Raw genomic sequence first — 25,910 nt, 5'->3', positions numbered from 1 at the left:
GGCAGCTCTCCCCCTCCACCAAACAGTGGGTCCCTCCACTCAGCCTCGGGCCCATGTCCTCCAGCCTTCTTAGGACTCTCACTATTCATTAGGCCCCCTCCGCTGTTAATCTTTCTTCTTCCTTCCACGCAGATGTCGCAATATGCCTCTGTCGCACGCAGCGTGTGTGCACGCTGGCCTCTCCTTTCTCCTCACTGGCGCCACACCTTGTGCCCGCTCCGTCCAGAGCCAACCTTCAGGAGCCCCCTCCTACCACTCTGGCTAAGGGCACTGAGTCCCAAGGACACTGCACCCTCTCATCTGCCTGTTGGGGATCGGGAGAACGCGACACTGGTATTCATTCTTTCCTTCTGGAAACATTCTGCTCCTTTGCTGCCACTGTGCAACCCTATCCTGGCGCTCCTGCCACCGTTCAGGCTGTTCACTTTCTAGATAATTTGGGAAATGTAACAGTGAGGAGGAGCAGCTTGTTTGTTCCTGGAGTTTGTTCCGCTTTTTGACGTACGGTTTCCCAGGAGTGAACCACGTTAACAAAGTGGCCCACCGACACTTCCCCAGCTTAGGCCAAAATCCAAATTTTACAATGCGAGAGTAAATTACAAAAAAAGAAAAACATGCTGCTAAATAAAATTACAATCTTAGAAATGAAATTAAGAGCTCTGAAATTAAGATGGAGGCGTACACAAAACTAGAACCGACTGCTGTGTTTGCCGTCAGCCCACCAGTCTCACAAGGAGAGTGTATAGTCTCAGGGGCAGTCACACACCCGTGTTCACAGCAGCACCACGGACAGCAGTCAGAGGCAGAAGCAACCCCAGTGTCCGCAGCCAGATGAGTGGACACACAAGACGTGGGGTGTACATACAGTGCAGTGGGAGTCAGCCTTACAAAGAAAGGAGATTAGAGGACCCCTGGGGGGCTCAGCTGGTTGAACGTCCAACTCTTGGTTGCGGCTCAGGCCATGATCTCATGGTTCATGAGCTCCAGCCCCACATCAGGCTCTGCACACACAGACAGCTGCGGAGCCTGCTTGGGGTTCTCTGTCTCTCTGCCCCTCCTCTGCCATCTCTCTATCTTTCTCTCTCTCAAAAATAAATAAACATTTTTTTGAAGTTTATTTTTTAAAAAAAGGAAATTCTGACACAAGCTACAGTACGGACAAATCCACAGTAGGGACGAATCCTGAAGACATGAGGAGTGAAATAAAAGCTAGTCACAGAAAGACAAATATTGTACGATTCCACTAATACGAGGTACGTACAGCAGTCAAATTCACAGAAGCAGAAAACAGAATGGCTGCCAGGGCTGAGGGGAGGTGGTGGGGGGAGCTGTTGTCTAGGGTATAGTTTCAAATCCGCAAGACAGAAAGAGTTCTGGAGACTGGTTACCCAGCAGGGCACACACACCTGAGACTACTGAGCTGTACACTAAAACATGGCTGGAGTGGTATATTTTGTTATTTTATGCTATTAGTTTACACACACACACACACACGCACACACAAACACAAAATTTAAAAAAGAATGAAGAGAGTTTATAGCCCCAACAGGTAAAACAGACAGTATAACACCAACATATTCTTGGTGATCATGGACATATACAATACACACAACTGGAAAAGCATTACGAGTGGTATGACTGCAAGAGTTGTTCTTACGGATGCTGATTACAGGCCCATCTCCTTTTACTGTGCTTTGCTGTATTGGGCCTCACAGATACTGTTTTGTTTGCTGCAAATTGAAGGTTTGTGGCAACTTTCTACAGAGCAATTCTACCGGCACTGCTTTCCCAACAGCATTTGCTCACTTTGTGTTTCTGTAAGTTTTGGAAATTTTCACAATATTTCAAGCTCTTTCCATCATTATTATATTTATCACGGTTATCTGTGATCAGTGGTTACAAGTCACTGAAAGCTCAGATGATTGTCAGCTTTTTTTAGCAATAAAAATTTTTTAATTAAGGTATACAGATTGTTTAGACGTAAGGCTATATTACACATTTAACAGACTACAGAAGAGTAGAAATGTAACTTTTATATTTGCACTAGAAAACCAAAATACTCACTTGACTTGCTTTATTGTAACACTCAACTGACTTCCCAGGTAAAGAGCTGAACCCACCGTACAGGGAGTACAGCTGGCCATGCAGTCCTCTAGAGGAAGCACACCCCACACTGAGGGGGCAGCAAGTGCAAAGGCCGTAGGGCAAGAGGGTGTCCAGCTTGTGCTCCAAGCAGCGTGGGCACAGCTGGAGAAGAATCAGCCAGGAGAGAGCACTAGCTGATGTCAGAGATGGGAAAGGGCATGGGGTGGCGATCACACCCAGCACACAGGCCACTGTAAGGACACCGACTTTAACTCTCAGTGAGATGGGAAAGCCTGGGAAGGCTGTGCACAGAGAAGTGGCATGCCCTGACTCACGTCTTCACAGGATCACTCTGGGTAATGCCTGAAACAGACTGTAAGGGGTAAAGGCAGAAACACCTACCACTGATTACAATGATGCTGCTATGGGAAAAACCAGTGGCTGCATTAATTAATCCTTACTGAATAATAAGAACGTCAATCTTTTAAACCCTGCACTGACTGTTAGCCACCAAACAGAGGGGAACAGAATAACCTAGGATGTTTTTCAGATTTTTTTTTCAACTTTACACAGGCTACCCTCCTCCCCACCCCCCAAAACAAGTCTTCAGTGCCAAGCAGAGACAATTGATACCAGTGACAGATGGTCTAGGAAACATGCTAATCATCTCTTACTCTAGACTTTTCTAAGCTCTATCTTTACAACAATTTAGTTCACCAGAATATTGAGTATTTGAACTCCTTTATTCCACAGGCACTTATAAAACACCTCCAAAGCACGTGCTGGCAACAGCGCCCGGGGCTGGGTAAAATGGACGGACAAAATGCAACCTCTGGCCTCAAGCAGCTGCACGTAGCTTCACGGAGAAGCACCTTGGTGCAGTTAGGGTTTTTATATCATCAGCTTCAAACAAGGATCAATAAAAAGTCCTCCAGGTAAAAAAATGTCTCGGCATCCTCTGATAAAACTATTTACTACAGACAGTGAGCACTTGTAGACATCCACAGAATCAAACTCAGTTAGTTTCCGGGTAAGGAAAAAGTGACTCTTCCAGTGGTGCAAGCTTTGAAGATATTAAGAGCCCTGAAATTCCTGTTTCCTCTTGTCTCCAATGAGCGCCAACAGTTCAGAGCAAAATTACCAACTCAGCTGCATCAGGACCCATCGTCCAAGGCGGTCATTGTCAGGGCTGGCTACAGGCGGCCATCAGGGTCATCGCCAGCGCAACTCTGAAACCAGAGGGCCCTTGTCCACAAGAGTCCGGGCATCTGCATGTAGAAGCGCTGCCCAGAGAAAAGGAGGCACAGGCTGGACAGCGGATCCAGACGTGCTGGCACACTGCCCTATCTTCCTTGGGTCACTCCTTTCAACGTACTGGCTCTGGTACACACAACTCTATTGCATTAGAGGCCTTCAATAAAAGCTCCCACTCACTCATTCCAGAAGTTGAGTAAAAATATACATCAGTGAATGAAGGATTCAAGAGTCCCCCTCCCCAAAAAACACCCTTTTCCCATCCCATCGTATCCCAGATCAAAATCACTCATTTACGTTTCAAACTTATTTGGGATTAAAAAGTAATTACATGTTTTGGCGTAAATGGCTTCCTGCCAAACTACAGTTAAGTCAAAGAATAACATCAAACAAGAGATAATTGGTCAACAAAGAACTTCATCACCTCTTTTGCTAAATTACATCAGGAACAATCTGAAAGCAATATATTTAAAGACAATTCTCTTACAAATGAGCCAGCTAATCAGAAGTTGATTAATGCATTTGATTACTGCTAAGAAATCATCTGAAAGATAAAATACAACATCTTGAATTTATACAGCCTCCTCCCCATAATACCGAGCGTCTTCACGTATGTACTTCTTTCAACCCCACAAATCCTATGGTTGAGACTGAACTGTAAGGATATCCGCAGGAATAAAAATATACTTATTCCCAATACCATTTAATATAAAAACCTGTGACACGGGAAGGTTAACTGTGAGTTCCTATTAGGGACACCCAATCAAGTAGCCAGTCCCCTGGTCTCACTCGGAGAACCAGGCATATCAATAAAAGTAGGGAAAACATTCACAGCTGTGCGGTATCTGTGGTGACATTAACGAAACAAGAGTCCACCACAGCATAGCAATCCAGGCGCATATAAGTAAACCTCCAGACATAATGATCCTATAAAATCACGGGATTATCCCTGAAGAACATTAAGCTAAACTCAACTGTGACACAATCTCTGGAAGCAATTGTCACCCTAGTCAGGTTTTCACACCTACGCTGGAAAGAACGAGGTGAAGACTCACGCTTCTAATTCTGAAATAGAAAGTGGGTATCTTCAGAGAAGAAAAATGTCTTCCTGGTCAGAATGTTTTCTACTTGAACTGATTAACGTTACACTGTAACATTTTTTGGTACAGGGGAATAAAATGTTTAAAATACAATATCAAGTGTACTTCCTCAACTTCTATTTCCTTCAAAGGAATTCTAAGAGTTCTAAAGGAGGAGCACTGATTGCAGAATTCGTTTTTCAACTGAGAATACACAGTACGGTCCAATCTCAAACATAAAAACCAGGGGTGCCTCACTGCCAACCACTTCCCCACAAAGAGGAAGGATCCCGTGGGGTCTCGGTGTACACCTCTCTTTCTGACTTTAGATGTGATGCTTAGAACATCCATCCATAGAGTCCTAACCATGGAACCAACCATGAAGACGTTGCAGTAACATTCACTCATCCTACAAAGAGCAGACACTGGAACCTTCCTGTTCTGCCCAGACAAAGGCATCGGCATTGAAGAGGGGAGGAATCTGGAGATGCTAACTTCAAAGGGAGTTTACCCACTGGCCCTGGCCCTCCGAAAGGAGCTAAAAGGAATGCTTCTATACATAAAGCAAACACTAGAACTGCTCTGAAATTGGAAATGTTGAGCTATACTGCTAATTTGTTTATATAACATTTAGCATCTTTGGGCAGCTTTGGATGGATTCCCCCAATAGTTCTATTTGTAAACTTTGTTTACAGTTGATTGGCCATGTGTTCTTATTTAAATCTACACAGGCTAGCAAACTGCACCACATTTCCCCTTACATATTCTTGAGGCCGGGCTCAAGGGGAGAATATCCCTAAATACTCCAAAAGGAACTTAGGGTGACCAAACAGTCAAAGTATAGCAGAAGTGAACTACAGTTATTAACAATTCTTCATGGAAACATAAAAGAAAAACTTAAAAAAAAAATCTTTTTCTAGACAAAAAAGAAAAGTCAAGCCATAAAGAAAACTGATATATTTGACAAAATTTAAAACCCTCCACAGGTTAAAGATAACGTAAAGAAACCAAAAAGACAAATGAAAACTATCTACAAAACATGACAAGAGGCTAATTTTCTTAGTATTTAAAGATTCCTAAGGAAAAAAAAAGGAAAGCCCAATAGAAAAATGGAAACGTGAGGCGGAGACAGAAATTCACAAACAAAGAAAGACAAAAGGCTTTCAGAAACACACTCTTCTCATTAGGGAAATTTCCAAATATATACAAAGTAGGGTTTTAAAGCAAATCCCACACATCAGGTCATTTCACATGCAAATTTTTCTAACAGGTACTTTTAAAAACATAGTCACTAAATATCATCATCACATCTAACAAAACTAATAATCATCCCTTGATATCATCTAGGAAGAATTGTTCAAAACCCTCCAATTGTCTCAAGAAACATCTCCTTATGGGGCGCCTGGGTGGCTCAGCTGGTTAAGCATCTGACTCTTGGTTTCAGCTAAGGTCACGATCTGTGGTTTGTGAGATCGAGCCCCACATTGGGCTCCGTGCTGACAGCACAGAGCATGCTTGGGATTCTCTCTCTCCCTCTCTCTCTGCCCCTCCCCTGCTCATGCTCTCTCTCAAAATAAATATTAAAAAGAAAGAAAGAAAGAAAGAAAGAAAGAAAGAAAGAAAGATCTCCTTATAGCTGATTTTTTAGTTGCTGCCTCTGGCTGATATATCTTTGAATATCTTAGAGGACAAATGCCACCTCCCTTTTCCTTTCTCTTCTCCCCTTGTCATTTATCTTGTAAAATTTCCCATTTTGTGAATTTTGCTGAGCAGGTCCCTATAGTATTACTGAATGTGTACCCTGTATTTTTTGTTACTAGTGTTGCACAAATTGCTCTGTCATCTGGTGTCAGTGTCCCTCAGTGAAAGAAACCCAGAAACACTACCTACAGTTAAACCAGCCAGGAGAGCACTAGGGTGACTCTGAGAATGTTATAAACAATCTATTATAGGATTTTGACTTTGGCGGGTCGTTTGGGAGAGGGTCTAAGGAAGCAGAGTTTCCCTAAATTGGATGTCAGACAGGTGGGTCGTTCCACAACGGGTATCTCAATACACCCCGTCTCCCAGGGGAGACCAGAACAAAGAAAGGCCGAGGCTGGTAAGAAGCAGCCATCTCTCGTCCTGGCCAAGTGTTCTGTGAACGGCACAGAGACCTCGGCTTTGTGTCTGGTTTCCCTTATTGTAACCTGCATGAAACTTGGTCTGTGAACGTCAGGCCGGCTTCCGAAGCCGCTGCTCTTACCTCTTCAGCGTTAAAACCACGGAAGCCCTCTGAGCTGGGTGCCCTTCTGATACACCCAACGGCCTGGGGTGTTATCCCTGCTTTCTAGTACAAGATGTTCTGGGGTCCTCATGCACATCTTCCTGCCCCCAATCTAAAATCAATCACTTATACAAAGAGCATGTCTCCTGTTAGTGGGAATGGATTAGGGACCAAAATCTGAGACCTAAAATACTGACTGGCGTCTGGTTGTCATTATTTCTAGGTCCTCTGAGTGGACAAAGCAAGAAGAATTCTTTTCAGAGAGAAAATGCATCACAAGTTTCTATTGATATGTCCCATTCAAATTTGGGCTTACATGGTTTTTTGCTTAATTCCTTTGATTTTCTGTTTGTCTCTATTCTCATGTGTTAAAATTCTTAGTTCCCAACATTAATTAGCCTGAATGTTTAACCGATACACATTTCTTCTCTGAATGTTTACAATTTTCTAATCCACATCCCACACCAAACCACACGAGGTGTGCTCAGAAGTCTACCTTCCATCTCTCCCCCCTTCCAGGCCTTTCCCTCCATGTAGTTGCTTTTGTTAGTTTTTAGTTTAGCCCTCCTTTTTTCTCTTTTAAATAAATAAAATACATTTATCTGCATCACCTGCTTCTGAGGTTAATAGGTAAAATATTACATACCTTGTTTTTCACCATGATTTCTTTCACTAACACTATATCCTGAAGATCAAGAGCAAATAGGCTCAGTTTCCTTTTATCAATAAAACACAAAATAAAATTACAGTGAGACTTAATTTATAATTAAAATCACATTTTTAAGCTATCAGATTATCCAAATTCAGTTAGGAAATGCACTGGGTTAGTAAGAAGAGGAGAGAAAGGCCTATCTGTTTAGCCTTAGCTACCAAAATTCTAAATGCACACGCTCTGTGGCTGAGTAAATCCACTTCCAGCAATTAGTCCTACAGGTATACTCACTTCCTGTCAAGTGTACAAGAAAACTACCAAAGGGAAAGCTCACTCAAGTGGAGTCAGAGGGATAGAAGGAGGTGCCATAATACTCAACATCAACTACAGCTGATGTCAATGACAGACCCAGCAGAAGAAAGGTCAACAGAAAAGAATCCTCAATCACAGGCCCCAACAGGGAAAGATGTTCACTGCATCTCCTGCAAGAAACAGATCACCCCTGCAACTCAGTCAGCAAGAAATCTCATCACCCTGACTGAACTCTTGCCTCTGTCCAATGGACTTTACTCAAACAATCTCTCCCAACTTCCCCTTTCTTCTAAAATAACACTCCTCTCCTCTGTTTGTTGGACTAGCCTCTGGTTTTGCCACAGTTTGCTCGTCCGGAATTACAATTCTGTTACTCCTGAATGAATCCATCTTTGCTAGTAAAATAACCTATTTTAAGGTTAACACATACACAGATATTCACTGCAGCAAAAAAAATGATAACAAAAGACTAGAAACATCCTTAATTTACATCAAAAGGGAACTGAGTAAGATAATGATAGCATATCCATAGAATGAAGTAATATGCAATTTTAAAAAAGAGGTAAACCCATGTACATCAATATGGAACAGTCTCCAAAATACAGTTAGGTGGAAAGTATATGCCACATATGCTTGAATAAATATGATTAGCACCCCCGGGGAGTTGTGTAACCAAGTACCATGTGTATATATAGCATATCACGGGTACACTGTATAATCAATGAGGAGCAAAGATACCTCTGTGACAGGAGGTTTAGTTTCCATTCTTTACCCTTTTATATTGTCTAGATTTCTTATTGTGTGCATGTTATTTTTCAGTTAAAACATTTTTAAAGAATTCTTCATGAAGAATAAAAGAGCTTGTATGAAATAAGATACCAAGTAGCTCTTCCCAGTGTTGTTACTTCGGAATCCGCCTGTGTTCCTTTAACATGAGGATCCCCCCCCAAGTCAGCCCAAGTGATTGCCTCAAGTTAAAAACAGAGCAATGGATTATGAAGAAAAATAACTCTCAATGCCTCCATTTGCAGACAGGACCATGCCTTTATGTTTTGATGTAAAGACTAGGTCAGTCTTTAAAGAGCAATGCAGTCCGAAAGACTGTTAAATGAAAGTGAATACTGACATGAACTTATCATTAATGTGATCACTTATTTTTACCCAAATCATCCTAAATGACTACAAATATACACGACCGAATCTATACCAGAAAGAATAAATGAAGCATTAATAACAGCTCTCACGTATGAATGAACTTACCTTTCACAACAGCTACCCTCACTGTAAGCACCTATCAGCAGGTTCTATGTTGGCTAATTTAAGCACATTATCTCTAACTTTAAGAATAATCATAAAACACAGGTGGCCTCATACTGACTGCATATAACAAAAGTGGGAATAAGAGAAGTTACATAATTTGTCCATGACTTTCACAACCAGTAACTTAGCAGGACCAAGATTCAAAAGACATGTATGGAAAATATAATTTCTGCAAAAATGCCTTTTTGTTATTTAATACAAGCATTAAAAGAGAGCACATACTGAATAACAAATCATTTGTGAAACAAGAAGTCTTAAGGTCGTAAAATACTTGCTTTAAGGTTACAATATAATACTATCACAAATGCCATTAAGACAGTATTAAAGAGGCATGTGAGTGGCTCAGCTGGTTAAACATCTGACTCTTGATTTTGACTCAGGTCACAATCTCACAATTCGTGGGACTGAGCCCCAAGTCAGGCTCTGTGCTGACATCGTGGACCTGCTTGGGATTCTCTGTCTCCCCCGCTCTCTCTCTGTCTCCATCACTCATGTGAACACACGTCCTCACACGTGTTCTCCCTCTCCAAATAAAAAATATTTTTTTAAAAACAGCACTCAAGATAAAACAGAAATATATTCACATGTTCCTATAAATACACAGCCCAACTCTGCTGAATAAAAGAATGACTTCCAAAGTTCAAAAGGACAAAAGAAGAAATAAGTCACTGATGTAAAGATCTTCAGAAAGTTTTTAGCTGTTTTTTAATATAAAATATTGATACAAATTCAAGGGAAAATGATTTAATAACCCACTGCAGAGCATATGAAAAAGTTAATAATATATGTATAAAAATCGTGTACTTGATGAGATTATCTTTAGGTGGCGTGTAAAACCCCAAACATTCTAAAGTTAGTTTCTTCCACAATCTCAGCACGTGAATGATGGCATCCTTACCACTCCTTACTAAATGGTCTAGACAAAATCAACTACTCAAAAATTTAATTTTGCCTACAATGCAAAGTCAAGTGAAAATTTCAACATTGAGTGGTATTAAGAGCACTAGACGCTACAACTTTGCCCACATTTCACAGCACTCTGACACTGTATTACCACTAATTGCATATATGTCACTCTCTTTTGACATGTTTTGTGAGAATCTGGAAGTTAGGGACCCTGTCTAGCCCTGGTATCCCAAGTCTAACAAGAATCTGTCACTTGATGAGAAACCAACAGATTTTTCTTAAGAACAGGCGGAATTAAAGCCATGAGCCAGGTCTACCTGCTGTGAATGTGGACACAGTCCAACTTGTCCAGGTCTTTTTTCCTCACCTGTAAAATGACTGAGATTAAAAACTCAGCCAGGTGTTTAACCTACTGATTTATAAGTAAAGAAGCATGCCTCATTTTAGAACCAGTATGAACCACAAAGGATCTATTCCAATGATCAGGAGATGCACATTTTCCAGTCTAAGGTACTCCACCATTATGTAGGTTGCCAAGGGAAGCCGTTGCCAAGAGAATGCAAAAGGCTTGAAACCCCTTTAACCCTTTTGCCTACTACAGAAAGAATGAATGGTCCCTGAACAAAAATGAAAGAAAAACAAAGGAAAGAAGACCAAGGCAAAAAGTCGTTCTGGTTGAAAATAAATGAAACTTTACATTAAAAGGTTAATGAACCATAAATAATAAAAAGACAACCCAATTTAAAAATAGGCAAAGGATTTATGTAGACCTTTCTCCAAAACAGATGGAGAAATGGCCAATAGCACAAGAAAGTGCTTGACAGCATTAGTCATTTTAGGGACATAAAAATCAAAACTTCAATGAGCTACCACTTCACACTCACTAAGGTACAAATGAAAAGAGAAACAGTAACAAGTACTGGTGAGGATCTGGAGATGCGAACTCTCACGCAATACTATTGAAAATGTAAAATGTGCATCCGACTTTGGAAAATAATTGGGCAGTTCTTCAAAAAGTTAAACATAGAGTTACCTTATGACACAGCAATTCTACTCATAGGTACATACTTAGAGAAATAAAACATACATCCGCACAAAAACTTGTACAGAAATGTTCATGGCAGTATTGTTCATAATAGTCAAAAAATGGAAACAAGTCCGATGTCTTTCAACAGATGAATGGATACACAAATGTGGGCTGTCTGTACAACGAGGTATCATTCAGCAATAGAAAGAAAGCACTGATAACATGCTACAACATGGATGCACCTCGAAAACACTGTACCAGGTGAAAGAAGCCAGTTACAAAAGAGCCCATACTTTACAGCTCCCATCATGTAAGATTTCCAGGATAGATCAATGTAGAGAGACAAAAGCAGACTAGCAGTTTCTTAGGGCTATGGGGGGTGAAGAGAGAATGGAGAGTGACTGCTTATGGTAGGAAGTCTGTTTTAAGGCCGATGAAAACATTGTACAATTAGATTATGGTGACGGCTGCAAATCCTGTGGAGATGCTAAAAACCACTGAACAATGCTCCTTAAATGAGTGAATCATATGATATTTGAATTAGACCTCAATAAAGGTGTTTTAAAAAGTTAACAAGAAGGGGTAGGTTAAACGTCCGACTCTTGATTTCGGCTCAGGTCATGATCTTGCGGTTTCTAAGTTCAGGCCCCGCATTGGGCTCTGCACTGGTGGTAGACCCTGCTTGGGATTCTCTACCCCTCTCTCTGTCCCTCCCCTGCAAGCGCACACATGCACACACCCTCTCTGTCTCTCTCAAAATAAAGAAACTAAAAAAAAAGAGTTAGTGAAAAAAAATTACCAAAAAAAAAAAAAAAAAAGTAACGAGAAGGAAAATGTGGTACTGAGGCTAACAGGAAGGAACCATAGCTATACTAGAGTTACAGTGTTCTGTAGAAATACAACTATACCTTCTGAAATAAGAGCTCACCCCAATGCAGGCCTCTAAGAACACAAAGGAACCAGCAAATGACATATCTCCTGTTATGTCATCTGGGTGGCTCCTACTACTCTACTTAGGACACAATTATAGGGTGTTCGCCTGTATTCAAAGGTGTACCACTTTCCTGGAGCACACCTGCAAGATGAGAGGAGACTCTGTCGAGATTAGAACTCACTGATCATGAACAACTTCTACTGATTCATGAAACTCTACACTGTATCTGTGACTTTTAGAAGTTCAAGTAGGCAATTGCAGTAAGGGACAAACAAGGAATAATAAATGCAAATGAATTTCAAAAACGGAACTGGAGTCCTGAACTGTGGCTGACTGAAACAATAATGAGTTCCTGGCAGGGGACAAAGCATAGCAAGAAGATCAGAAGACCAAGGCAGTGACTTGCCATTGTGATAAAAAAAAAAAAGCTACCTTTCATCAGTAGCTTAGATGAAGATCTAAATGGCACACTCATCATAACTGGTGACAGCATAAAGCTGAGAGAGATTATGAATACTTTACACAGAATCCAGATCTCAGAAGAGTCTAACAAGCCTAAATAAAACTGTAAAACTAGATAGAATGATCTAACAAACCAGAACCAGACTGAAAATCAAAAAACTTATCATTCAAGTCCTTCCTTTTACAAATGAAGCTGAGGCCAGAAGGTTTAATAACAAGCCAAAGTTCAGAAGGTTCATGAAAGGTAGGTCAAGGCTGGATATAAAGGAACCCTAACTCCCAGCTTGAGTCCACCTGACCCAATGCTACCTGCTACTGCTTGTATAGATAAACATAAATGAGGTGGGGGGAGCAGAATCTTGACCTCTCTACCTCATAACACACAAAAATCAATTCCTGGAAACTCAGACCTAAATATGAAAGGTAAAATAATAAGAGCCAGTAGAAGATAACATAAAAAACAATCTTCATGACCGTGGAGTAGCAAAAGCTTCTTAAACAGGTCACAAAAAGTACTAACCATAAATGAAAATACTGATTAGATGTAATTGATTAGAATTTCAGTTCATCAAAAGGTACATTACAAGAGTGAAATGGCAAGCCACAGAATAGGAAGAGATTTTTACAATTCATACACGGAACACGGGATTCATATCCAGAATACATACAAATTCAATATTTCCATAAAAAGAAAACCCAATTTGTCAAAAATGGGCAAAAGACTTGAACAGGCACTCAGCCACATGGGATAATCAAATAGCTAACAAGTATATGAAAAGATATTCAAATCATTTATCAAGAAAATATCAATTAAAATCACAATAACTTCTACACAACCACCTAACAGTTAAAGAAAATTCTAATTTTTTTTTATTTTTTTTAATGTCTATTTATGTTTGAGAGACAGAGAGAGTGCGCAAGCAAGAGAGGAGCAAAGAGAAGGAGACACAGAATCTGAAACAGGCTCCAGGCACTGAGCTGTCAGCACAGAGCCCGACGCAGGGCTCAAACTCATGAGCTATGAGATCATGACCTGAGCCAAAGTTGGACACTCAATCAACTGAGACATCCAGGTGCTCCCCAAAAATTCTAAATGTTTAACTGACAGTACCAAGTAGAGGCAAGGATCTCACACACCATTAGTTGGGGGGTATAAAATGGTACAACCACTTTGGAAAACTGGCAGCATCTATCTATCAAAGCTGCCAACACACACACACACAGACACTCTGACCAACAATTTTACTCTCATATATATATATGGTCAGAGTGTCTGTGTGTGTGTGTGTATATATATACATACATATATTCAACTAAATATATATATATATACTCAACTAAAATGAATATATATGTGAACCAAAATATATGAACAAGAATGATTACAACAGCATTATTCATAACTGCTCCAAAGTAGACATTACTCAAATTCATCTACAATAAAATTGTGGTATATAATTTATGGTGGTTTTTAGAAATAGCCACAAATGTTGACACTTCTCCCTGAAAGACATGAGGTCTGTGTTCTCCACTCCTGAATTCAGGCAGGTTTGTATCTATTTCAACCAAACGTATAACAGAAGTGACATTACGTGACTTTCAAGGGTAAGTCACTCTCAGGAAGCATCTTCTGGGAACCCAGCCAACATGCTGTGAAAATCCAAGGCCTAGCAGAGAATCCCACAAGTAGGTGCTGTGCTCTGGTCCATAATCCCAGATGATCATCTTCAAGACATCCCAGGTGAGGCACCATATATGTGAGTGAAGGAGTCCCTAGATGATTCTAAACCCCAGCCACTGTAGAGCAGGGAAGAGCTGTGCCCACCGAATTCCTAATCCACAAAATCCACGAGACAGTAAAATGGCTGCCGTGTTACCCCACTAAGTCTGGAGTGGTGTGTTATGCAGTAATTAATAACCAAAACCAATGTGTTATGCAGTGACAGATAACCAAAACCACAGAGCTATTAAAAAAACAAACTACATGCAACAAAGACGAACCTCAGACACAATGCTAAATGAAAAACTCTTGGTAAAAAGGACTAATGTAGGGGCGCCTGGGTGGCTTAGTCGGTTAAGCGTCTGACTTTCGCTTAGGTCATGATCTTGCGGTTCGTGGGTTCGAGCCCCGCGTCGGGCTCTGTGCTGACTGCCAGCTCAGAGCCTGGAGCCTGTTTCAGAGTCTGTGACTCCCTCTGTCTGACCCTCCCCTGCTCACGCTGTCTCTCTCTCTCTCTCTCTCCTAGAAATAAAACATTTAAAAAAAAAAAAAGGACTAATGTATAAGGCATAATATATAGGGGATAATTTCATTTTCTGGGCAAAACTAAGCCATTGTTATAGAAGCCAGAATGGGGTGACTCTGGGTGGGAGTAATTACTGGAAAGAGGCACAAGAGGGCCCTCTGCAGTGCTGGAAGAGCACCTGTCTTGCTCTTGGTGGTGGTGATTTTAGTGTGTCCACTTTGTTAGTAAAAAAAAATCACTGAGCTAGGTCCGTAATATTTGTGCTCTGTTTTCAGCATGTGTATTATACTTCAGAAAAAAGCTTTTTTTTTTTAATTAGTAGACCTTGGTAACGCAAACAGATGCAAAAACGTGAAGAAAACATGAAAGAGGACGCCAATTTTCCAGGCATAAGTGACTAGGTAGTGCCATTAACTGAACAGTTAAACGATGGGCAGAGAAAGCAGACCACGTCCTCCTCCGCTCATGTCCAAGGTCTACGGCAGCTCATGTCCAAGGTCTACGGCAGCACGTCTCACAGTCACTCCAGCCTCCAAGGCACTCCTCCCATTTCCTTCCTGCCTTCTACCTGCCCCTCCCTTGGTCTCCTTTTTTCCTTCCCATTTCCCAGATGCCTCTTAACGTTGAGGTTCCCAGGCTTCCATCTTCAATCCCCTTTCCAACCTGCATTTGCACAAGTGCACACACACACACACACACACACAAACACACAGCCCTTTCTCCTGTATTTTCAATCTCAGTTGATGACACCATCACCTACTTGCTGTTTTAAAAGAAAGTTCAGTCAACCAAGAATTAAGATTGTGGTTGGCTAAATCCAATAAAAAGAAATATAACAGGATAAACCCAAGCTCCCATGTTGGACCCCAAAACTAATGCCTGAGAACAGGATGAAAAAGATAAAGCTTAGACACAACAAGCTTAGGTGCACCGATGTATGGTGTAGTCATCAAAGCTATTAGAGCTGTTAATAAGAATGCAGTGTTTACGAGAAGAAAAGTGCTATTCTTCCCTATACTTACGGAAGGAAAATGCTATATCCAAAACAAGAGATGCAACTATTTTTTACTAATCAAACCAGCCTTACAGGACTGCACTCAACCCTAAGCACTACAGCTTAAAAATGGAATTAAATCAAAGGAAAGCCACCAATGTGGTGAAATGACATGAAATCATGCCTTATAAGGAAGAGCTAATGAACTCAAAACAGATGACCATCTTTGAGTATTTCAGAGGACACTATACAGAACAGAGGCTCAGCTTGCTCTGTCTCCAAAAGACAGAATGGGGTAGGAGAAATAATAAAGACAACCTCCATTCAACGTAAGAAAAACCTTGGTAACAGTCAGAACTTCATTACAAACAGGATAGGCTGTCTCTAGAGCAGTGATTCTCAGCCTGAGATGATTCTGTCCCCGTGGCCAGGGATGCCATGGAACACCCCACAATTCGGAGAAATCACCCCCATCTAAGGATATCCTACAATTTGGAGAACCCCCCCCTCAACTAAGAATACCCTACAATATGGAGAACCCCCCTCCAACTAAGAATAACCTATCAAAAATGTCACTAGTCCCGCCTACTCAGGCGGTAGTGAGTTCCCCGTCACTGGAAGCATTCCATTATAGATAATATGCTAATATGCAACACATGACTTTCAAAAGCAGTGGGAGATGAGCTGAAAAAAGATGTCCTGTTTCCAATAATTCTCCTGAGAAAAATACCCCCAGGTATGTTAAAGCGACAATGATGGTAGTGATGATGAACGCTGACTGTGGGCCAGACCTCATACCAAGTAATTCAGATCCACACCGCACAGTTCATTCTCACAGCCACCCTGAGATAGGGATTATTTAACTTGATTTGACAGTAAAATTAGGCTGCCCTAATGTCACACAGAGGTTAATATTTGCACTCAGATCTATCTACCGGACTTCTATTACATACATCGTGGTCCAAAGCACAAACGTTAAGTCACTTTCAAAGCTTCTGTACTCTACAAAACAAATGGAGTAGCACACATTCTAGAAGAACTGGGACACTATCTGATCAGGTCTATACTCACTGCAAACCTAGCTGGCTAGAAAAAAGGGGAAAGGATTATTTGAAGTAGTCCTGTGATGAAGGAGAGAACAATTATCCTGATTGTCCCCAGTTGCCTACTTCTGTAAGAGCCAAGAAGCTCTTATATACCCATGGAATCTCAGTCAGGAGCTGAAATTAATGATGACATCCCTTTATCCACAGGCGTGAAAGCTCAGGATGGACAGACGTTTGAACATCCCCGACTGGGAATCCTGCCCTTAACAAATGCACTCGATGCAGATACATGGCGTGTTGGCCGCCTACACTCACGCCCATCTGTCGGGGTGGCAGTGTGCCCGCTCACATGTTGGTCAAACTGTCACTAGGGCATAGGTGCCAGGCAATGATAGTTTTAAATGGGCAGCTTGCACAGCACTGTAAGAGCTTGCTCTTCTGCAGAAGAAGGGGAGAAAAACAACAACCCTGTAGGAATACTGATGGGCTGCAATCACAAATGAAATATTCTTGGTCAATCTCAACATTTCTGTGGGAACAAGATCTAGACTAGCGGAGAAGAATCAGACTAAAGAAATTCAATCAAACAGGAAAGGTACTTTGAAGACAAATAAACAGTTGTGCTAAAGCTTTTCACGCTGCCAATCTTTCATGAACACACGTCACGGTGATCTCTTAGGCAGTAAATCCTTGCTCAAGAAGGCCTCGTGTTCTAAACAGAATGGGATGACATGCTTTTTCCATGTCCTAAGTAAGAAAGCAGAAATGCATTGATATTTAGCAGTTTGTCTGACATGAAATAAGTTCTATTTGTGGGGTGACTAGTTTTTAAATGACAGAAGTCTAATCAATAGCCAAGATAGATGCACGAAAGAAAGCAGAAACCACAAGAGATCCCCACAGACAAGTGGGGTGGGGGGAGTGTAATTTGTTAAGAGAAAGAAATCAAGGAACGAAGTGCGTGCTGAGAAAACGAAACTCAGTGATTTGGGTCACAAGTTAATAAAGTATGACTCAGGCCTGTCCCTGGCACTTCCCCTGACTAAAGGAAGATATTCCCAAAGTACAGGCAGGTTCCTATTCTCGGCCTTACAGATCGTTTGGATCACTTGCATGAAGCACCCAGTGTTCTTCTGGTCTGGAAATTCTTCCAGATTCTGGCCCAAGCCTACCCCTAATGCTGCGGTGTGAACCACCGTTCCTTGTCTGCTGCTCAGTGACTTTCAGGAAGAGTTGGCCCTCCTTCTCCGTGTGGCTCTTCATGTACAAGCATCAGGACGGCTGACTGAGTAACCTGAGTCTCCTCTGTGCCATGATACATGCAATGCCACCACCTTCCCTCACGGGACCAGTTTATTAACTCTCTATGCATCCACATTTCAGTTGCTCCCATCTTGGACCGTTAAGCCTGATAAGAAATGTCAACAATGAGACAACGGAAACTACTCTTCTCGGGGCGCCTGGGTGGCTCAGTCAGTTACATGTCTGGCTCTTGACTTTGGCTCAGGTCATGACCTCATGGTTTGTGGGTTTGAGCCCTGCATTGGGCCCCATGCTGACAATGCAGAGCCTGCTTGGGATTCTCTCTCTCCCTCCCTCTCTTTTTCTGCCTACCCCTCCCCTCTCAAAATAAATACACATTAAAAAAAAAAAAGAAACCATTCTTCTTCCCACATGTAAAATGTACTGAAAGTAACATTAATTTAAAAGAGTTTGGAAGTCCAGCAGAGTTCTGTTTCCATCACTGAAGACAGTGGCGAAAGTCTGAAATCTACCATGATTCTTCTAGGTAATACTAGGGACTTAATATTCCGACATTTTGCTCCTTCTCGAGCTTTCCAGTAGGCGTCTGTAACATGAAGCACACTAAGTTAAGGGCCATGGTCATATCCTGTTCTTCCTGCAAACCTGACTGCTACACAGGGCCTCCAACAACCTCTCCACACGCCATTTCTACCCTATCATTCTCCTGCTCAAGAACCCGCAGCCGCAAATGGAACTGGTCATAAACTCTATAATGCAGCCAAGAGCTTTCTACACTCCTGAAGCAACTAGCCTTTCTTTATCCCCTCCTCCCCTTCACGCACTTGCTCCCTAAAACGGCCAGTTCTTACTTCTTCTAGCACCTGCCTTTGCTTATGCCATTCTCTAAAACACTTTCCCACTTCCTCTCAAATCTATACGTACTTTTTTCAAGACATTTTATACTTTTATAAACCTGTATTAATTTTCATACTTCATTGTTCACTCACTTCCTACCTTCATTTTGGTATGCAATTTACAGTGTGTGGCCAACTGATTTTCTTATGATGTTAAAAATGATTCAGTTAAGCACGGGTGGTCTTTTCAACAACTGGTTGTGGAATAGTTGGAAATCCATAGGCAAACGGAAAAGAAAAAGATAACAAGACCTAAACCTCCTATCCTGTGCAAAAATTAACCCAAAATGGATCACAGATCTAAACATAAAAGGCATAAAACTAAGTATCTTTCTGACCTAGGATTAGGTAAAGAGTTCAGAGTTCTGACACATGCATGACACCAAAAACACAATCCATACATCAATTAGCTGGACTTCTTCAAATTAAAGACTTTGGGGCCACAGAAGACAGTTGTGAAACAGAAAGACAAGCCACAGACTGAGAGAACATATTTACAAATCACACACCTGGCAAAGCGCTCAGACCCAGAATATACAAAGGACACTCTACTAAACTCAACAGTAAGAAAATAAACAATCTAATCACAAAATGGGCTAAAGGTATGAACAGACAAGTTGCCAAAAAAGACGGAAGAATGTTCACCATTAGCCATTAGGAAACTGCAACGATAGCCATGGTGAGCGACTACTGCCCACCTACTGTCATGGCTAACATGACACATGGTAACACATTCAATAATGTAACAGAGATGTACCTGCACAGATGGTAGCTATACTTTTATACACCTGAAACTATACTCAAACAGATCAAGGAAAAGAAACAAACTTGAAAGTGAACGTTCCTAGCAGCCAGGAACACTAAACACAATCCACGCACCCTTCACTGGGTTCATGGTTACAGGAAATGTGGTCCAGCCATATACTGGACAAGAACAGCACTACATCAAAATTGGGAAATACATCGAGGCTGTATTAGTAATTAAACTACTTATTCAAATCTCAGTTTTTACATCCTTCTTATGCATGTATGCATAGTCCTAAAACATTCTGTCATTTGTGAAGATTTGTGCAACGATCACAACAACCAGGAAACAGAAGTGTCACCACACAGATACTCCTCTGGGCCACCCCCCGCCCCAACCCCACAGACACGGGTCTGTCCTTCATTTCTACAATTTTATCGTTTCAGGAATGCTACATAAACAACTTCACACAATCACACAGCCCTTGAGATTGGCTTTCCTCAGTATGTGCCCATGAGCCCCACCCAAACCGTCACATGTCGATTACCTAGTTCCTTTTTATTATGAGTGGTGTTGTGTTATAGGCGAGACCACATTTTACTTAACCATTTGCCCATTGAAGATGGGTGGGGTTGTTTTCAGTTTGGGGCTATTCCAAACAAGGCTGCTATGAACATTCATGTACAGGCCTTTGTGTGAATAAGTTTTCATTTCTCTAGATTAAATACCCAAGAGTGCAACTGTTGAGTGTACATTTAGCTTTTTAAGAAACTGCCAGGGGTTCCTGGGTGGCTCAGTCGGTTAAGCGTCCGACTACGGCTCAGGTCATGATCACACGTTTCGTGGGTTCGAGCCCCACGTCGGGCTCTGTGCTGACGGCTAGCTCAGAGCCTGGAGCCTGCTTCGGATTCTGTGTCTCCCTCTCTCTCTGACCCTCCCCTGCTCATGCTGTCTCTCTCTCTCTCTCTCTCTCTCTCCCTCAGAAATAAATTAAATACATTTAAAAAAAATTTTTTTTAAAAAGAGAGAATGAAACTGCCAATATAGGAGTACCTGGGTGGCTCAGGCAGTTAAGCAGCTTGACTCAGGTCATGATCCCAGAGTTGTGGGATTGAGCTCCACTTTAGGCTCCACATGGAGCCTGCTTAAGATTCTCTCTCCCCTTTCCCTTCTCTCCCCTGCTGGTACACCTCTCTAAAATAATAATAATAATAATAATAATAATAAAAATTAGGGAAAAAAAGAAATAAAGAAACTGTCAAACTAATTTCCAGAGTGACTATACCATTTTCCATTCCTACCAGCAACAGAGAGGTAATGTAAATTGGAAAGTCACAGTTTCTAAAATATTTTCAAGGGGCACTTGGGTGTCTCGGTCAGCTAAGCTTCCAACTCTTGATTTCAACACAGGTCACGATCTATCTCACAGTTCATGGGATCAAGCCCCACATCGGGCTTCACGCTGCCAGTGTGGCAGAGCCTGCTTGGGATTCTCTCTCTCTCTGCCAGTCCCCAAGTCACACACGCATGTGCACATGCTCTCGCTCTCTCTCTCAAAATAAATAAACTTTAAAACAATTTTAAAAACAAAATATTTTCTAAAGGCCTGAAAAAAACAGTAAGATTAAGCCTCTTAAATGTTATAATCTGAGCTTAGTTTTTTAAAAAATAGTCTTTTTTAAGTTTATCTGGATTCCCACAGACTTTTTCTTATTACCTCTATAAAGAATGTATACTTATATATGATCTCTTTGTTGGTATCTCTGTTGCCTCATTATATAGTAAACTATAATAAGAAGTGAAAAAATGCAATATTACCAACAATAAAAATTTCTTTCTATGTCTTCCCACACAGCTTATGGAGACTAAAGGTTTAACAGCACTTTGCAGCTCTCAGTACTGGGGTAGGCGATCACAATGCATTCATACATAGTATCATCAAACAATGGTATTTGTTCAGCTGTTACTTAGTAAAACCACTGGAGAAAGCAACTAATCTGAAATAAAGCTGTAGTTATTATCTTAGCTAGATTTTCAGCTTCGTGATTTTTTTAAATTTTAAATACAATTGCCAATTCGATGGATGATGGGAGTCTCTTTTGGGTTCTTGAAACAAGGAGTTAGCTGTGGACCAGACATCCACATGCAAACAGCAGCAGGACAGCCAGTCTGCAAAGAGTTGAATTATATGCACAGAAAGAACTAGAATACCCCCGAAAGAATGGGTGATGGGGGTGTTGTCCTTGTTCCTTTCCAGAACTTTCCAGTTCTTCAGTCCCTTGTGGGACCAACTGGATAGTGAGGTCCATAAGACGAATGTGTTCTTCCAATCAAGTGTGCTATTTGTTTAGAAGGCACATGACAGAACACTCCTAAAACTCCAGCTAGTAACCTTGCAATTAGATGACTCCACCTACTACAAAATCCCTCTTCATGTACAGGACTTTATTGATAAACACCTTCGTGTGTGTGTGTATGTTTAATATTCATCCTAAATATCAGTCGATTTGAACAGTATCTAAGTTTTCAAATCCTAGAGCACTGGTTCCCATCCAATGGCCAGAAACCCACAGAGAGACAGGAGCTACTGCAAAGAATCCTCAAAATGAAGGCGAAAAAGATAATATGACTCACACTGTATTTTTCCAAGTTAACAAAGACGCTGCAGCTAATAAAATTCTTAATAAACGTACTAGAGAATGTTACTATTAAGCAGTTTCTTGCCATTAGTATTTATTGATGAGTATTAGAAATCGAACTCTTAGTAGAAGGGAAGGGCACACGGTACCCCTCCCTGAGCTTTTTAGAGAGCATTTCTTTCTGAAAGGGCTGCCATATGGTTAAGTCAGAACTTGGTGTGAGTGCAGAGATGTAAGACAACGCCGGGAGAGGCGGGGCAGGAGCAAAAATTAGGAAATTACCACAAAACAGCAACTTCAGAAAGGTAGGTATTTAAGGGTATTCAGGAGCCAAAGTGGGGAAAGATTAAAGAGCACATTGTAAGCCCTCTTTGCTTACAATGCCAAGTAGGAACACATTCTCCGGAATTTTGGTCAAAGGGGCCAAGTGTATCCTAGACTCCAAACACACCTTCACTAAGCGCTCTGTCGGGATCCTATCACTGTTCTAAATTAATCTTCTGTCCTTACTAAAAATTCCGTATTTTCTAAATTTTATCCATTAACAGTGTAGTTTTTCCAATGTGCCCTCTACATATATTGACTTCTTGTGTGCTGGATGCTAGATGACGGAAGTCGGAAAGAATGACCTCCATTAACTTAAAACGAAGAAAACTTATCTGGACAAACACAACAGCTGCCAAATCACACAGTACCCAGCACAGTTCCCCACACCTACGAGCCAGGCACCTGGCATCCTAGGCGTAAGGGAGTCCGTTCGTTTCTGCTCGCTCTGAAAAATAACCCCGGCAAGCACATAAAACAGCCTACCGACCTGAAAAATATTCTCCAGTCCTACTCAATTACCAATCTCTCCTCATAACCCAACAAGACCAATTTTCATGAAAGCCTCACCCACACACCCAGAGACAGGGCTTCATTCCCTTTCCGCTGGCTGCCTGATAGGCGGAGATGCTGGCGTTTGCACATCTGCATCCATTCAGGGCTCATCCCTCATTTGATGGAGGGTACATTTTAAAGCTGTGCTTCATTTCCAGGAAGTTTTATTTTTCAAACCAAAATTCTACTCGGAGCACACTGTATCTTATTAGGGAGGACTTCGAGGCAAAAAAAAAAAAAAACAACAAAACATAGTTGTCAAAATAAAAATCTTATTTCTCCTTTTCTAGACATCTAATAAGACAGTCGCTTACGTATTTACTACTATCTCACATGAGTTCTCAAATACAAAAAAAAGTGGCCTATTTAACAAATTTTAGGGTCTGTCAACATTTTAAATGTATTGCTATTTTTATATATACACTTGCATCCTGGAATAAAACTTAGCCTAAGCTTTCCATAGAACCATTTCCTGGGCACTTACTAGCTTACTATACGCCAGGTTCTGCGCCTGACACGCTACTCCATTACCTCATCTGTTTAACAAATACCCTCTCGTCATTTCTGCAGTACTAAACATAACAAGAAGCCATGATACTATAAACTTGATATTTGTACTAGGTATCAGTACTAAATTTACAATGACACTTAATACAAGGTTTTTTTGTTATGAAATTCAAGTTGCTTTAGTGCTTTACAACGGAATCAGATCGGCAATGCTGAGATGCACAGAGAATGCCAGCTGGGATGGCTTCAGCAGGGAAAGCTATTATTAAATGACTACTCAAGTTACATTCCCTCCTATGGGTAAAGGAACAGAACCTTCTCTACCCAAAAATTTAATTCTAATTACGACACATCATTTTCAACAGCATGATCTAAATAAAATGATTGCATAAAGGACCCTTGCTTCCCTCTAAAATTGCTTTTAAATTGTAAATCCTCCCCCAAAGATCTCCTCAGCGCTGTCATAAAAAGGTGTCTTGATTTTGATCTCTGAAAAAGGTGTCTCTGATTCTGACATTGCTTTCCAGCTTGTGAATTCAGACTGAACAGATAGGCAATTCCAGTTAGAAAGAAAGAGACAGAAAGAGGGAGGGAGGGGAAGAAAAGAGGAAAGGAAAGGAAAGGGAAGGAAAAAAGGAAAAGGAAAGGAAGAGAAAGGAAAGGAGGGGAAAGAAAAAAGAATTAATGAGGCCCTTGAAGAGTTCCCTAAAACTACGACCTCTATTGGGGTGGTATTTCCAAACTGTTTCGAGAAAGAGAGATTTGGGGGGCGGGGGGGAGGAAAGGAAGAGTCGATACAAAGAAAAACAAAAAAGAGTGACTTGACAGAAAAGAAGTTAGAAACATGGATGGTCTCAACGGGAATCCAGCGTCTCCTTCCCTCTCAACCCAATGGCTCGGCAGCTGCCCGTCGAATCACCGACATCACCTAAGAGTTTAGAGACCACAAACTATTTCGGCGCTGGGAAAAACTATTCGCTGGCCTCGAATAAAGTTGCATCTTAAAGGGTGCCAGTGTGGCGGCCAGGGGGACAGAGAACAGAGGAACTGTCAGAGGAATACGAAGATCGCTTAGAAAACGACCCACGGGGCTCCACCGCCTTGCACCATGTCCTCCGGGGCAAGCTGCTACCGGGCCTCCCCCGGACACGGACACTTCAGTAAGAGGACTGTCCCCCACCCTAAGGTTCCCGGGCCTGGAGTGCTATCTTCCGGGGGGCGGGGGGGCGGGCGCCGCAGGTTCCTTCTCCACTCTCAGTTCCTAAGTCAAACGTCACCGCCTCTGGGATGCCCTCCCTCACTCCCATCACTCTGGCCTACAACCGCCTGTTCTCGTTTCAAGGTTACTTTTCAGGGTGTGCAAACTGCAGTGTCTGTTTTCAATTCGGTGTTTCCCGTTCAGAATGCGAACTTCACACGATGCCACAAGGACCTCGTCGGTCCTAGCTAGCACGCGACCCCCGGCCCTGACGCCGGGCCCGGAGCGCCCAGGGCGCGACGCAGGGCTGGCGGCGCGACGACGTGCCTCCAGGCCTGGGGGCCCGGCCTGGCAGGTGCAGGAAGCCCCGGCCGCGGCTGGGCCTGAGGAAGGCAGGGAGGGAGGCCCGCCCGCGCCGCGCCGCCCGAGGTCACGGCTGCCCGGCCGCCCCGCGCCGGCCCGGCCCCCGGCCGCCCCTCCGCGGCCCCCACTCGGCGGCGGCGCTCGCAGCCCGCGCAGTCCGCGGCCTCCCTACCCCGAGCCGTAGACACGTCGCCTTCTGCACTGTACGAACTTCCCGCCGCTTTCTCCGACTTGCAACTCCACAGCGGCGCCGGCCCCGTCACACCCCGCAGTATGGAGCCTTCCCATTGGCTCGGGGCGAGCGGGAGAGGCGGGGCAGCCGCGGAGCGGGGCGGAGCCCGCACCGGCCCGCCCCGCCTCCCCGGGCATGCCGGGAGCTGTGGGCCGGCCCTCCCGCTGCATGCTGGGAAATGAAGTCTTTCCCAGGCACTGTGCGATCCGGGTTCCTCTGCCTTCCTGGGCTTCCGGGAAGCGTGGTTTCCTGCGTTCGAGTCGGTTCTGATCGGTTAGTGTACCCATCAGTGCTGTTGGAACGGAAATAAATATTATTGTTCGCAGTGTTCGCAGTAACGTATTTATTAAATAAGTGTGTTGGCAAAGGGTTGGATGGAAAAGAAGCCCTGTAGTCCCCTTAGCTAAGGGTCTCCTCTGCCTAAGGGCGCTTGCTCTTTGCCATCTTCTGCTCCACCACCCTGGAAGGCTCGTCCTCCAGGAGTGTGGTTCAGTGTACTCTGGCCTGGGTTGGAAGCAAACAGCCCACAGTTCAAACCCTGGCTCTTTCACTTTGTAGGTTTGTAACCTAAGGCAAGTTACTTAACCCCTGTGAGTCTTGCTTTC

The 25,910-nt window shown here is 42.5% G+C and overlaps 1 protein-coding gene across 2 annotated transcripts in view; it reads right to left on the bottom strand.

Annotated features, from left to right (window-relative positions):
• LOC120220995 (serine/threonine-protein kinase VRK1) overlaps nt 1-25,302 on the bottom strand; it is a 75,701-nt gene extending 50,399 nt beyond the window's left edge. For both annotated transcript variants that reach the window (XM_039218227.1, XM_039218229.1), the window contains exon 1: nt 25,246-25,302. The gene's annotated coding sequence lies outside the window, so the exon portion shown is untranslated. The remainder of the gene's footprint in view (nt 1-25,245) is intronic.
• Between the last annotated feature and the right edge of the window lie 608 nt (nt 25,303-25,910).

The sequence above is a fragment of the Hyaena hyaena genome, unplaced genomic scaffold (assembly GCF_003009895.1).
Source record: "Hyaena hyaena isolate Hyena2069 unplaced genomic scaffold, ASM300989v1 scaffold_740, whole genome shotgun sequence".
Taxonomy (NCBI): Eukaryota; Metazoa; Chordata; class Mammalia; order Carnivora; family Hyaenidae; genus Hyaena; species Hyaena hyaena.
This window is presented reverse-complemented; position numbering and strand designations above follow the sequence as displayed.